Source organism: Echinops telfairi, unplaced genomic scaffold, assembly GCF_000313985.2.
Source record: "Echinops telfairi isolate 266 unplaced genomic scaffold, ASM31398v2 ScPeMD7_23;HRSCAF=83, whole genome shotgun sequence".
NCBI classification, from domain to species: domain Eukaryota; kingdom Metazoa; phylum Chordata; class Mammalia; order Afrosoricida; family Tenrecidae; genus Echinops; species Echinops telfairi.
In genome coordinates, this window is record NW_022103920.1 from 22773351 (window position 1) to 22787670 (window position 14320).

The 14320-nt window shown below is 41.0% G+C and overlaps 1 protein-coding gene across 12 annotated transcripts in view; it reads left to right on the forward strand.

Annotated features, from left to right (window-relative positions):
- Positions 1-14320, forward strand: part of CADPS2 (calcium dependent secretion activator 2) — a 382815-nt gene that overhangs the window by 15339 nt on the left and 353156 nt on the right. The window lies entirely within an intron of this gene.

A 14320-nucleotide genomic window follows, 5' to 3' on the forward strand; every position in this document is an offset into this window, starting at 1 on the left:
CACTGATTTTTGCCTAACAACCTGGTCTTTGAACCTCCATCATGTCAGTAAGTGAAAAGTGGTAGTATGTTTTAACAACAACAAAAGCAATCATGTGTTTTTAATTTTGTTTTCAAATATTTTGCTTGTCTTCTGCTATCAAATTTAGATGCTCTAATAGTGTCATTTAGTTTACTGATTCTGTATTTCACATTCAAACCAAACGTACATGTGGCATCTTTAAAACCATTTCTGCTAGCATGACTCATGAGGCCTGGTTGCCACCTTCAATGGAATAGTCTTTGCTTCCTGTCAACTCAACTATCGAGCCAGAAGCCACTAAATACACGGGACTGGAATATCCAGGGCTCCGAAATTAGGAGGCGGCTACCAAGCGTTTCATTCAGACGCAGTATTTCTAAGATCCTTTCTCTTTTGAGCAGGTTCTTTTCTCTCTGAGATGGTTTACTTAGGTTTTCTTTTCCTCGATCTCAATAAATGACAACCGAGAGGTGATGGTTCTTCCTCCTGTGGCCTTTTAATCCCTAAGATGTTGATGAAGCAGTAAGTGAAGATTTTCCACTTTGGTGGTTTCCCTTCAGTCAGTTGAAACATATTTAATTCTGCATATGCTGCTGAGATTTTTATCTCGACTACTGAATTGTCTGTTCTAAAAATGCCTATGTTGCAGAGAGGAAATGAATTGTTATTCAAGTTTTTCTGCCACTTTTCATGAGAAGTGTATGTGGGGCTGATGGTTAGCCTGGGTATGGAGTGTTACGTGCAGGGGTGACATAGTGGGACCGGTGAAGGGTTCTTTCAGGAGGTAAGGTATGAAACATACTTAACCTCTGTGCACTGCATGTCGTAAAGGAAAACGAAAAGAGACCACCCATCGCATTCCCCCTGCCCAGGATGCTTCTTTTATCTAAATTGGCTTCATTGCATGCTCTGGTACACTCACAGTGGTAGCTGTGGTCTGAATGGTCCAGCCTAAGGATGGTCCAGGGGAGTAGGTGATTGGAGTGGTCTGCGGAGCTTAGGAAAGAACTGGTGGCAGAACGGTTAAGTGCTCAGCTGCTAGGCAAAAGGGGGTCTAAATTCACTCCCTTGTTCTGTAGGACAAAGGCCTGATGGTCTCCATTCATAAAGATTACAGCCAGGAAATCGTCGGGGCCAATACTACTCTTCCCTCTCGGTTCCGTAAGTCAGAATGGGCTCAATGGCACACAGTTGCAGCAAGAAGCGAGTAGCGAGGATGGCTCGTCTGCGAGGACTTCTGCCGTGCTCGCCTTTAAAAGTGCCCTCCATCCATCAAGCTGGCCCCCTAGAACCCTGCATGATGGCCCCTTTCTGTATATACTTGCAAACATTGGTTTCCCACACCTTTTAGTGGGTAAAGCAGGTGACAAGTCCATATAACATGGTGTTATCTACACCTTGATTCTTTTCTATATTTCTTTCAAACCACCAAGAAAAACAAGCTAAACTCACTACCATCGAGTCAGTGCTGACTCATAGCAAACCCCTATGGGTTTCTTTCAGAGACTATAACTGTTTACAGGCATAGAAAGCCCAGTCGTTCTCCTGAGGTGCTGCTGGTGGTTTTGAACTACTGACCATACTTATTGCAGCCGAACTCATAACCACTATACACCAGGGTTCCCAAATCACACGCACTTATAAATGGCAGAGGCTGGCAATCTGACAGTTTCATTAATGACGTGACTGTGACAGCAATTATTATACAGGCAGCATCAGCGTTCCGAGGTAGAGTCTATCTTGTTGAAGAGCTGTTCTCACTGTTTCTACGCACTGTTACCCCAGACCCGCTGATAGCTGGAGTCTTGCCTCGTGCATGACTCTGAGAAGCACTCAGTGTTGACTAATGCTTCTCTGCCCCTTGCTGTAAGTCTGGGTTATAATTCTGGTGATCAAATCATTTTCATGACCCTAAATGATCAGTCCTCCACTGTATACGCTTTCTGGAGTGCTGGAACGAAGCACCACACCTGGATGGCTTCCAACAAGAGACTGTTACTTGCTCACAATTTTGGAGGCCAGTCATGTGCTAAAAAAAAAAAAAATCAGAGCTGTGTTCTCTCCTAAGGCTATAAGGGGGGGAGGGGGCTTCCTTGTCTCTACCAGCTTCTGGTCACCCCAAGGTGTTCCTTGGTTTGTGGCAGAATAGCTCCAAATCTGCCAGGATCAACGTCCTATTGTATGTATCGCTGTCTTTTCTCCCCCTCCCCTCACTTTCCAAGAGGCAGAATCTGATAGCAGAATGTCGAGCTGTTGATAAGGAACTTTCAGGTGGCAGCCAAGTCAGTTTCAGTGTTTTGATTCGTTTGAAGTGGGTTTCCTGGACCCAGAACTACGGGGAAAGGTTCAGCCTCAGGGAACAGGACTGCAAAGTCAGTGGTCAGGTCTTAGGGGAATATTATGGAGAAAAGGATCAGACTTACACAACCTGGGGAAACTATGTAATTTGGGGAGGAGCCTTTTGCTAATGAATGTACAGGCAACCAGTGGGTGCCCGTATCCTCCTCTCTCTTCTCATTGGAAAGGCCATGCTCCTGCTAGGCTTGTTGCAATCGTGAAAGTGAGGACTGTGATGGTTTGGCTCTAATACGAACTGAGAATGAACCTTTAGGTTGGGGTTTCCATTACTCAACTGAGTGGGACTAAAATTTAGTTAACTTGGACTATAGTAAAATCCAATGTTGATTATCTCTGGCAAAACCATCTGCCATATTGGATTAGGATCCAGCCTACTCCACTATGACTTCATCTTAACTTCAGTAACGATACAGGCACAGACCTTATTTTGAAACCAGGTCCCCTGCCCAAGTAGGGTGATTAGAAGACCAACTTACCTTTGGGAGATACAACCTGTTCCATTGATCAACTTTCATACCCTTGTTTTACTTAACTGCCTCATGCACGCTTAACTGTTCAGTAAGTGGGGAACAGGGCAAAACAACAAAATCAAGCCTGTTGTTCCCTGAATATGATCTCCGCAGCATTGTTTTCACGATTCTGTTTGCTTTATGGAAGGCTTTGGCCACCTTTCCCTACCTGGAGAACTGCACCTCTCCCTTAAGAGTCGCATCCTACTGGCTTTCCTAAACCCCACCCTTCCTCCCAGTTCTACCTTTTCCCTTCCTCCTTCTTCATTCCTCTTTTCCCCTCTTCTTCCAAGCTTCCTTTTCCAACTCTGTGATTTTTTTCGAGGTAGATAGAGACATCAGCACTTGTTGGTTTCCTGTAGTCAGATTAAGATGACATTGTAAAATGGCAATCCCTTAAATTACACATATGAAATTTCCACCTTCATGAACAAGACGTGTTCTCCTTAAGGAAAAGCTGGTGTGCTAAGATAATTGAGTAGTATTTCAGTATTTTCTGCTCTGTAATTTTACTACATGTGGAAAATGATTATGTCCTCTCTGACGGGCAGTCTTTTAAGACATATTAGCTAAAGGGGGAAGAGAGGGAAAGGGAAGAGATGGAAAGATTTTAGTTCCTAAATATTGTACACATTTTTTTCCACCATAGAAGACTGTGGTGTACTCTCCCTAGCCTTGACGCTAGTTTCCTTGAACTATTAACTTTGGGTTATACAAATGAATTGTTAGTTTCTTTAGTCCTTATGATAACTTCCAGGTAGAAAATCTATGCAATATAGTCTATAAATTATTAGTTGTCAATTATTTGATGAAGAAGTCTGTGTGTATCTGTGTGTGGGTGCAAATTTCTTCCTTTTTTCTGGTTTATTTGTTTTAAATGCCAATGTGTCATAATTCTCATAAAGTTTTCTACATGGTATTATGCATTTAATGTTTGCGTTTATTAAAAACATTAAGTAACTTATCAACTAGAATGATTTATAGTCTGCTTTTTTCTTATGTCTTTGTACCTTCAATTTACACATTTTGGAGGTTGCCAGACTACGGGGGCCTCACAACTGCACGTCTCTCGTCATTGCTTGTTTGGTGAGAGCACATTGAGACAGGAGAAAACTTCCTAATTGGGTTCTGACAAGCCAATTTGGGAAATTAGCTCAAAATAATTATATTAGTGGTGATGAAGCCAGATATGTTGAAAATGAGCTCTAAAATCGGTGATAAACAGAATTCCAAAATACAAGTGCACAGAATTAATATATTAGGAAAAGGGTTTTTATTTTTTGTTTGTTTTTATTTTTAACAATACAAACGGAATCTTGGTTTGGCCATCTAATTCAGTCGATGTATAGTTCCCATAAGTGGCAAAATGTGTTGGTAGATTGAAAATTAGATATCCTACACATCTGCTGAGGCGATTATCAATGCTTAATATTGTAGTTTCCATTCCAGTAGAGTGAAAGAAGGTCCACATTCCATATGAGAGAAAATCCCATTTTCTTTCCTTAGGATTCTGGTAAAAATCATGGTAAATCCTTGGTGACTGTGCATCCCCCATTCCCCTGTACCACTGGAGCAGAGCAGTCCACCTCAGGTTCTTTCTACCTTTGACCCCGCCCTCACGGAGCTACCTTGTGCACCAACTGGAGGAAGGGGAAACCAGCCATGTGAGCAGTCTTGGTTCTTGCTGCCTTCTGGACCCTCCCTTCCCTCTGTTTTTCCAGGCTGTTCGCCAAGAGGGCTGGTGGGATTTTCCTCCCTTTTTGACAGTGGTATATATGTCAGAGGCTTGTGTTTTGTTGTCCTGTGGAAACTGGACAACTGGTTTTTGAGGTGGCCTGCAGTTTGGATTCTGTAGGCCAGACCATGGAGCATGAAGATTGTAGACCTACAGATCTCTTACCCGAAAATCAGACCCAAATTTCAGAACTTGGCTGCAGAACTCTGAACTGTCTAGATTTTAGGAAAGTGACACAGTGGCTTCACTTGGTGTTAGGGAATAGCTTCAGCAGAGCCTGGAGCTGGTCCTTGTGATAAATGAGGATTTCTGCAGCAATGTGTATGAATAAGCACACTGAGAGAATAAATAGGTTATAAGTAGACTCACATCAATTTAGATCAGGTTTTGCCCTCCAAATGCATTTGCTGAAATTTTATGGAGGGGACAAAAAAATAGATTTTCAGAGCATTTTGTACGGAATTGTGGATGAAAGCATATGGCTCTTAATACAATCTACAGGAACAAAATCATAAGGAGTTGTTAACGTTTCTCTTAAGGTCAGTGTGGGTGATTTTAGGCCCTGCTGGTGCCAACCATGTCCTTCCATTAGATTTTTTGCACTGTTGGTGCAAATTTGGGTAATTTGCTTCTATTCTGCTGTGGACTGTGTGAGAGGTTTGAAGGTTAAAAATCATGGAGAATGTTTCCCATGGCCAGTGAGAACTCATGGCTCTGTACAAAGCAGGGTGGCTTAGAGGAGCATGAGCATCAGCTATAGGGGCCGCATAGATGGTCCTGGGATGCGTTCTTGGAATGTCTGGCATTGTCCTCGGCAGGGATATGGAGGAGAGAATATGTTCTGGATCTTTTCAGCATAAACATAACCATATGAACTGCTTTTATATGACAAGGCACAGAACTCCTATGTGAGTAACCAAAGAGTCAAGTACGGTCATGTGTGCATGTTCACAGATTCAATTCTCCATCCTACCTTACTGGCTCTGGCAGCAGCAACCTCCAGGAGACAGGTACCATATAACCAATCCTAACTGAAGACAAAGGCTGATCTGATCATGTTAGCTCACAGGAGGGATCCTTCATGGCACTGCAAAAAGCTTGTATGACATGAGTATGAGTGTTAGGATTCAATGAGAAACCAAAGCTCAGAGGTTTTATATAAGATCCAAGGTCTCCATGTGCCAGAAGTGGGTCAAAGGGAGTGAGTTGGGTTTTTTGAGTAAGCAGGAGCCCTGCTGGGGCAGTTGTTGAAGCTCTTGGTTCCTATGCAAGCAATCGGCAGTTCAAACCCCCTGCATGTGAGCAGACCGGCCTGGAGACGGATAGAGGAGTGGTGTCTCCATTCCTAAGACCATTGGAAATATGGCCTTAGGCGACCCCTGTGAAAGGGCCGTTTGACCCCCAAAGGGGTCGTGACCCCCAGGTTGCGACCGCTGCCCTAGACACACCAGAGGAGAAAGATTTCAGTTTTGGGAACAGTTCTTTGAGGATCATTCTCAGTCCTGTGAGTCAGAATCCAATTGATGCCATCATATAGAAGAGGGTGTTTCCAAAAGTTCGTGGAAAATAGAATTATAAAATTAATAATTTCCATGAATATTTGGCAGCCCCTCATACATGTGATAAAAGGGATCAAGAACCTCAAACCTGATCATGGAAGCAGTCACCATGGCAAAAGCAAACAAGGAAACAATGTCTCAAATATCTTTCTCAAAGAGGAGGCAGTATAAGTAGATGGGTTCTTCGACACCACCCAGAATTCATAAACTGGGTGCCTCAGAACATTCATAAGTCTTATAGTACTAGCCTCTTGAGAGTGTTGGAGCTCATAGATTTAGGAAAACTGACCCAGATAACAGACCTAGAGTGCTGAACCACCTGGCAGAGATAAAACAAGGGATTTGTTTTGTTTCGTTTCATTTAACTTGTGTTTCTGACTCTCAGCTGTAGTCTTTGCTGTGAGCATTCCTTTTGTCTGGGATGACTATTTAAAATCTGAGTCTGAATAGTCAACGTACAGATAATAACCAGATAGAATAAATTCATAGAAAATGCTAAAAAAGATAATATATTTAAAAACAAAAACCTGAATGAAGTAGAAAAGTTCAGAGACAAAACAATAAACAGAACTGAAATTTAGTTATATGAAAAGACCTCTGAGACCTCTGCTAATAAGATTGTTGAAGAAGAAAAAGTACAAGTAAACACCAATAGGAATATGCAATGTAACAACTATAGATAAGTAATTGTCTCATAATTCTTTGAACGCATTTATGCCAATAGATTTTGAAACAAAGATTTTACTTTTGTTGGAAACCAAATCAGCTCAAGAAGAAATAGAAAGAAAATCTGAATAAATTATTATCCATTAATATCTCACTCAAAATACCTCACTACCATTGAGTCAATCTGATTCACAGGGATGGAATAGAACCACCCCCTTTGGGATTCTGAGACTGTAACTCTTCACAGGAGTAGAAAGCCTCATCTTTCTCCTCCACGTGCTTCTGTGGTTTTGAACCACTGAACTTGTGGTTAGCAGCCCAAGGTGCAATCAACTTCCCTATAACCAAGTTTTCTCCATCAAAAGTCTAAACTCAAGAAACTTTATAAGACCTTCTGGAAAAGTTAGCTTCTAATTTATAAGAATTGCTTCAGATATTAAAAACATAGGGAAGTTTCATTTGATGAAGCTAATCTATCTTTGCACAAACTAAAATTAAAAATTTGAAAACTGAAAATTAAAGTCTATTCTCATTTTACATCTCATTTGCATCTCATTCCATGGATGAAAAATCTTTCATAAAAAATCCATAAATTATTTTGGTGTGCATTATGATGAAGTATAGTTTATCTCATGAGTGTATGAGTGATTCAGTATTAGAAAAACCTATTGGTATATTCTCCCACATTTAGATTTACAAGGGAAAAAAGATCATTTTAATGTATGCAGAAATGACATTTATTAAAAGTCAACATCTGTTTAAGGCAAAAAAAAAGTCAGACTAACAATGGAAAGAAAATTTCTGGATATCAATCATAAATTTGCAGAAAATATCATAGTAGTGAGATTTGAAAGCTTTTCAATGAAGATGCAGAGATCAAAGAAACACAGTCATTGAGTCAATGTCAGCTCCTACCAATCCTGTAGGAGAGTGTAAAACTGTCTCTGTGGGTTCTAAAACTGTACTTTTTTTAGGAGTAGAGATTCCCAATCTTCTCCCATGGAGCAGCATCTGGTTGTTTTAAAGGGCTACACTATCAGGGCTCCAGAAGATCAGGGATATGACTTGGTTACTTGCCATTACTTCTATAATTTAGTCTTTGTGGTCATTATATAATCTGTTGTCAATTTGAGACTTATAAGTGATGGCGTGGAGTTTAGCCTGTCAATCAAGTCGCAGCTTGACGACTTCATTTGGAGGTGTTATGGAGATAAATAGCTCACTAGAGGCAGGACACACGCGCTCACTCCCTGCGAGACATTACTTACAAGGAGCTAGCTGGAGTTAACACTGATACAACCAGATTCCTGAGAGCTGGAGGAGCCACTTGGAGACCCCTGCCAGCACAGGGATCTTTCTACCACCAATGGATCCACAGACTTTCCACCTACTTGTTTGTGATCTTCCTGCGTTTGGCATTATTGCATGGCTACGTGAGTCTAAAGAGGAATTTATGGGCTAGTATTGGATACATGGGCTAATATTGGACGTATGGATTTGATCTGAACTGAGATAAAACTCTTTCTTATACACATTTGAGTCTCCCTGGATTTGTTTCTTTAGTCTACCCGGACTAACACAGTATTGTAATGGAAGTTTCAGTCAATACAGCAATAAAAGCAAAAGAGAACCAATGGGGGGAAAATAAACTATGCTTACTGATGGATAAAATACTTTCTACCTAGAAAATTCCAGAGTCAAACTATTGAAGTCAATACATGTGGACTTCAAAAAGTTCATGTAGAAGTTCTATTATCATTTTCCCATGAACTCCATGAAGCCCCCTTGAACATTTTCAGCCATGTTTCTGATTAGAAAACTAAACTTACAGGAAGTAACATTTCTATTAAGCAGCAGTAACTTCCTGGGAAATGATATTAAGGGAAAAAGTCATTCTTAAAAACAAACTTAGAAAGTACCTTTTAGTTGCATACTAATACTACAAAGCTTATAAAATATGGAGGGAGATACAAAGAAGAGAGCTGTACCTTGTATCTGAATGGGAAGACTGCCATAAAGGTGCCGATTATAACTAGATTTAATTAGTAAATGTATTGCAGCCACCAGCCAACTCTTAAACGCCTGTGTAAAATGTCTTGTTTTGCTTTATGGTACTTGATAAGCTGATTCTAAAATTTCAAGGAAGAGCAAAGCCTCTATGCTGAAGAAGACTGAGAATTACCTGGTCAGATTGGCTCTACCAGAGTAGAGTTATTAGAATAGATTGAAGTTTTCGAGTGGTGTGTTAAATATCAACAGCTGATATAATCTCATCTAAAAATTGTTTCCTGCGGGGGCATAGACAGTAATCTGGTAGTGTTGAAGCACAGTACTCTAGCAAGAGGAATTACTGAGAAGCAAATGAAGGGTGGGCATGCTAGTGGGGCAGAAGGAAGGTAAAAGGGATGAGAGGAAAGATTTTGGAAGCAAAACCATTGATACAGGTGGAACCATAGTTATGTACATATATAAATATATTAATTCATAAAAATAGAGGTATTGGCCTATGTACATATATTTATTTGGCAATATATTGAGGAAGTGGATGGACTCTAGGCCTCTACTCTAGCCCTCCCTCAATGCAAGAACACATTGTTCTATTAACTTGACATTCTGTGATTCTCACCCTCCCAACATGATCACTGAAGGCAAAAGGGGTGCATAAGCAAATATGGTGAAGAAAGCTGCTGGTGCCCGGCTATTAAAAGATACAGCATCTGGGATCTTAAAGGCTTGAATAAGTGGCCATTTAGCAGAGAAGCAACAAGCCCACATGGAAGAAGCATGCCAGCCTGTGTGATCATGAGATGTCAACGAGATCAGGTAACAGGCATCAGAAGACCCAAAACAAATAATCATATTGTTGAGAACGAAGGAGGTCAGAGTGGAGACCCAAAATCCACCTGTAGATGATTGGACATCCTTTCACAGAAGCGTCTCAAGGAAGGGACGAGTCAGCCAGGGTGCAGTGTAGCACCAAAGAAACACACAACATTCCTCTGGTTCCATGAGGCTTCCTCACCCTCAATATCATGATCCCAGCTCTGCCTTATAAATCTGGCTAGAATAGAGCATGTATACTGGTACAGATAAGAGCTCTCGACACACAGAATTCAGGATAGATAAACCCATCAGGAACAGAAATGGGAGTAGCAATACCAAGAGAGTGAGGGGAAGGTGGGGATAGAGGAGGGGGAGAGAAAGGGGGACTAATTGTTGTATAACCCCCCCAAAGGTGAAGAACAACAGAAACATAGGTGAAGGAAGACTGCAGTCAGTGTACATTATGAAAATAATAATTTATCCAGGGTTCACAAGGGTGGGAGGGTGGGGAAAGGAGGGAACAAAGAGGAACTGATACCAAGAGCTCACACAGAAAGAAAAAGTTCAGAAAATGATGGCGACAACATATGTACACATGTACTTTATACAATTGATGTATGGATTGTTATAAGAGCTGTAAGAGCCCCTGATAAAATTATCTAAAAGAAATAAAAATTGTTTCCTTTATCACTCTCTTTGAGAGCTAAAATTAAACTTTAATCTCATCTTTTTAATAGCACAGTACCTGGCATACCACAATTTTTCATTGAGTTTGAGGTAAATTGATAAGTTGTTATTCTGTGTTATGTGACGTGGAATATCTTCATGTAATGACTCATTGCAATGGTGGAAGTGCTCACTGTTACATACCAAGAAACTTGGACGACAGCTACCTGGTCAACAAACTAGAAGACACCCATTTACATGTCTATTCCAAAGAAAAGTGATCAAGTAGAGTGCATGAATTATAAATAATTTCATTAGTAATATTTGCAAGTAAAATTATGCTTAAGATAATTCAAATATATTTGGTAGCAGTATATTGACAGGGAACTTCCAGAAATTCAAGGCAGATCCAGAAAAGGACATAGAGCAAGGAATGAAAGCAGAGAATACCAGAAAGGTGTTTACCTGTGTTTTATGGAGTATATGCCGAGGCATTCAACTGTGTGGATCACAACAAATTATGGATGACTTAGCAAAGAATGGTAATAACAGAACACTGAAGTTTTATTCCAGAACACTGTTTCACACGTGTGTGGAACCTCTACCTAAACCAGAGACTGTCATTCGAATAGAACAACAGAATGGGGTGTGGCTTTAATTCAAGCCAACTCTGTGTCTGGGGTGCCTCCTTTCACCATTCTGATTCAGACGGTATGCTGACCAAACAACTGAGGAGGGAACTAGATGCAGGGCAACAAAGCATGAGGATTAGAGGAAGCTCATAAGCAACCTTAAGATGCAGGTGACACAACCTTGCTTACTAACAGCAAAGAGGGTCTGGGAACACGGGTGATGAGCAGACTTCAGTATGGATTCCACCTTAACATTATAAAAATTCTCCTAAATGGACCAATCACATTATGATAAAAGGAGAAAAAAGTGAAGCTTTCCAGGATTTTATTTTATTTGGATTCACAGAAAGCACTCTTCAAGTGCTGAAATGTTAAAAAGCAAAGGTTTTATTGTAGACCTTGAGATCAAAGGTTCTCCTTACCCACGTCATGGTAATTCCAGTCATTGAGGTATTTAGATGCCCAAAAGCCGGACAAGGAGGAAAAACAATGAATAAGAATTGATACATTAGAATGGGGTGGATGAGGAATATTGACTATACCATGGACTTCCAGAAGAAAGAACAAACCTGTTTTAGGAGTAGTGGAACCATAATGCTCCCTAACAGCAAAGATGGTGAGACCTTGTCGTGTCATCGAGAGGGATTGGTCATGTTTGGTAAAGTAGAAAGTCCCAAGAATGCAAACTAACTGTTTCCCATTTTAGGATTTCTCTTTACATCCAAATATGTAAATCATTACAGAAGCAGGCAGCCTGGTTCTTCTCTTTCAGAGTTGCTAATGGGTTTGAACCACAAGCCTTGCAGGTAGCAGTCCAATGCTACCCGCGGAGTAGGGCAGAGTAGAACGGTGTGTAGTCTCCTCGGCTAGAATTTTTTCTGGAAGCAGACCCCTAGGATTTTCTCTCCTGAGTAATGGCTAGCGTGCACTAACCTTTCACCCTTTGGTTAGCAGTTGACTGCTTAACCACTGTGGACATTGTCACGAGGACAGTGTCACTTATTAGCGAGACTTGGCTCCAGGTCCCATCATGAACTGGCTTTTCAGAGTCCCATCTCTCTGCCTTTGAGGGTGCTTTTTGCCTTTGAAGCCTGAGCTTCAGGAGACACCATTCCTAGTTAATGACTGCATGGCCTCTGCAGGGCTGACTCTGCCTGCCTGCTCCATCCCATGAGCAGGCTGGCCCCTGCTGGAACCTCCGAAGACCTTGAGTTAAGGGCTCTCTGGTGTTCCCTGCCCTGCCTATACTTCTGTCTCTTACTCCATCACCTTCCTCTACCACACATCTCCCAGGTGGATCCTACCTTAGAAACTCAGGTTCACCTGTACTTGTTGCCGACTTAACAGACCTCGTACAGTGCTCTCTTATCCCCACATTTTATGCACCCCCCCCCTGTTAGTCATCTGTATTGCTCTTGTAGGAGGACATGATCATTAAGGTCATAAGAAGCTGAAATCATATTTTATAGATGCACTCTTTCCCCTGGATTTAGAAAGGCAAGGGGGGAAAAGAGTATTTGTATATTTTTAAAATATAGTTTTCCCTTGTTGCATTTATGTCTGTAAAATATATGAGTAATTTAGGAGAAATGAAAGAATATGAGAGAAATTGAGAAAAAGACTACATTAATGTTCATGAGTGTTTACTAATTTGCAATCAAATGTCATAAAATTTTAGAGTGGCATTTTATTGTAAAAATAAAGATGTTGCTTTCAGAAGAGATTTATTATTAGCGCTATTTGCTTCTTTGTTGTTCTCAGTAAACCACTTAAGAGAAGTTTTCCGTTACCCCCAAATCCCACTATGATTCATGTAATTCCTCACAGAAAACCTATGCAGTTGTCATTTTCGAGCTTAAATGCGAACGGAAAGTGTTTGGTGAATTCCAAGGGATCTCATCGTTTCATAGTCTTGGACTCTGTGAATTGTGGGGTAATTTTTGGAAGCCTCTTTGGAATTCCTTATATCTCAGAGTGGCCATCTGAGTAGAATGATGTGAATCTATTTAGTGCTTTTTTTTCTGTGACAGTGGAGAGAGTTCCAGATCTCTAAGAGTAGAGGCCAAGGATAATAGAGACATGGGGGTTGTTGATTCCCTCCTTCGAGAAACGAATGAAAAAGATAACCTCCTTGAAATTTTAACTTGTTACGTGGAACTGATAAAATACATGCTTACAGTTAAATTTGTGTCGATATCTCTTGTTCACCCAGATGAGGGCCTCGTTAAGGGCAGGCCCACATTGTATCTTCTTTAACACAAAACCTGGTGGCATCAGTAGCTCGTGTAGGATTGTCGTTGGTGCTGATTATTTAAACATTATCCTTTTGAGATATTTAGGGTCTAGAGCTGCATTTCATTTATCTTTTCACCATCTGGTTCATACCCTTGTTCCTTGGTGGTAGACCACCGATGCTCTTCCCCCATCTTCTGACCATATGTTCACCCAGGAAAAGGATTCTTTACAGCAGGCTGGACCTTGATGCATCTAAGTCAATCACTGTGATTACCTTTCAGTGTTCAGAGAAATATTAGCCATGGGTTTCTGAAGCAATTCTAGCCAGAGACACTGAGGGAAGTGTGGTAGCTTTTTGCTTTGTTTTCAAAAGGGTTGGGTGGGATGGGAAGGGAATCCTTGCTCTTCAAAAATGACTTGAGAGGATTAAGCTCCCTCTTTTGCCCTGCTGTCTGGATTTCCTGTCTGCAACTACACTAGCCACCTTGCAGTCCTCACATAAGAGGAAAAGCAGACGTACTAACCCAGACTGAAAGAAAAGATAACAGGGTTTTTTGAGCCGCTGGATAAAGCAGCCCTCGTAACATACCTCAGTTACATTAGCCTAGGTGCATGATTCAGCAGAAGATGAAATTCCTTTACACTAAACTCTTAAGTCATATCGATTTACCTTCAAGTCGCAAACCAGTCTCCTAATCGAAACTCGGCCCCTGTTCTCATGTACTCTTTTTCCCTCGGGCTCTGTCCTTTCCCTCTACAGTTCCCGATCATGAGGATTTGCAGTTACTTGTTTGTGGATGTTGGTTTACTCCCTTCCCTCACTAGATAATAAGCAAAACAAAGTTTGTAGGCACTTTGTGTTGAATCAGTAGGCCTTGGATAAGCATTTACCGGAAGAAGAGATTGACAATGTGTTACTCCTAATTCGTAATGATGGCATGTTTGGGAGCCTGGACCATACACCATGCTGGTAGGTGGCCAGGGACTTTTTTTAATGCATGAGTGATTTCTTCCTCTGCCTGATGGGTAGCAGTGGGACGTGGCTGGTAGCTTTTCCAATTCTATCTAGAAGTAGGACAGAGAATCAAGGCTTTAAAAAAATCTGATCTATTTAGT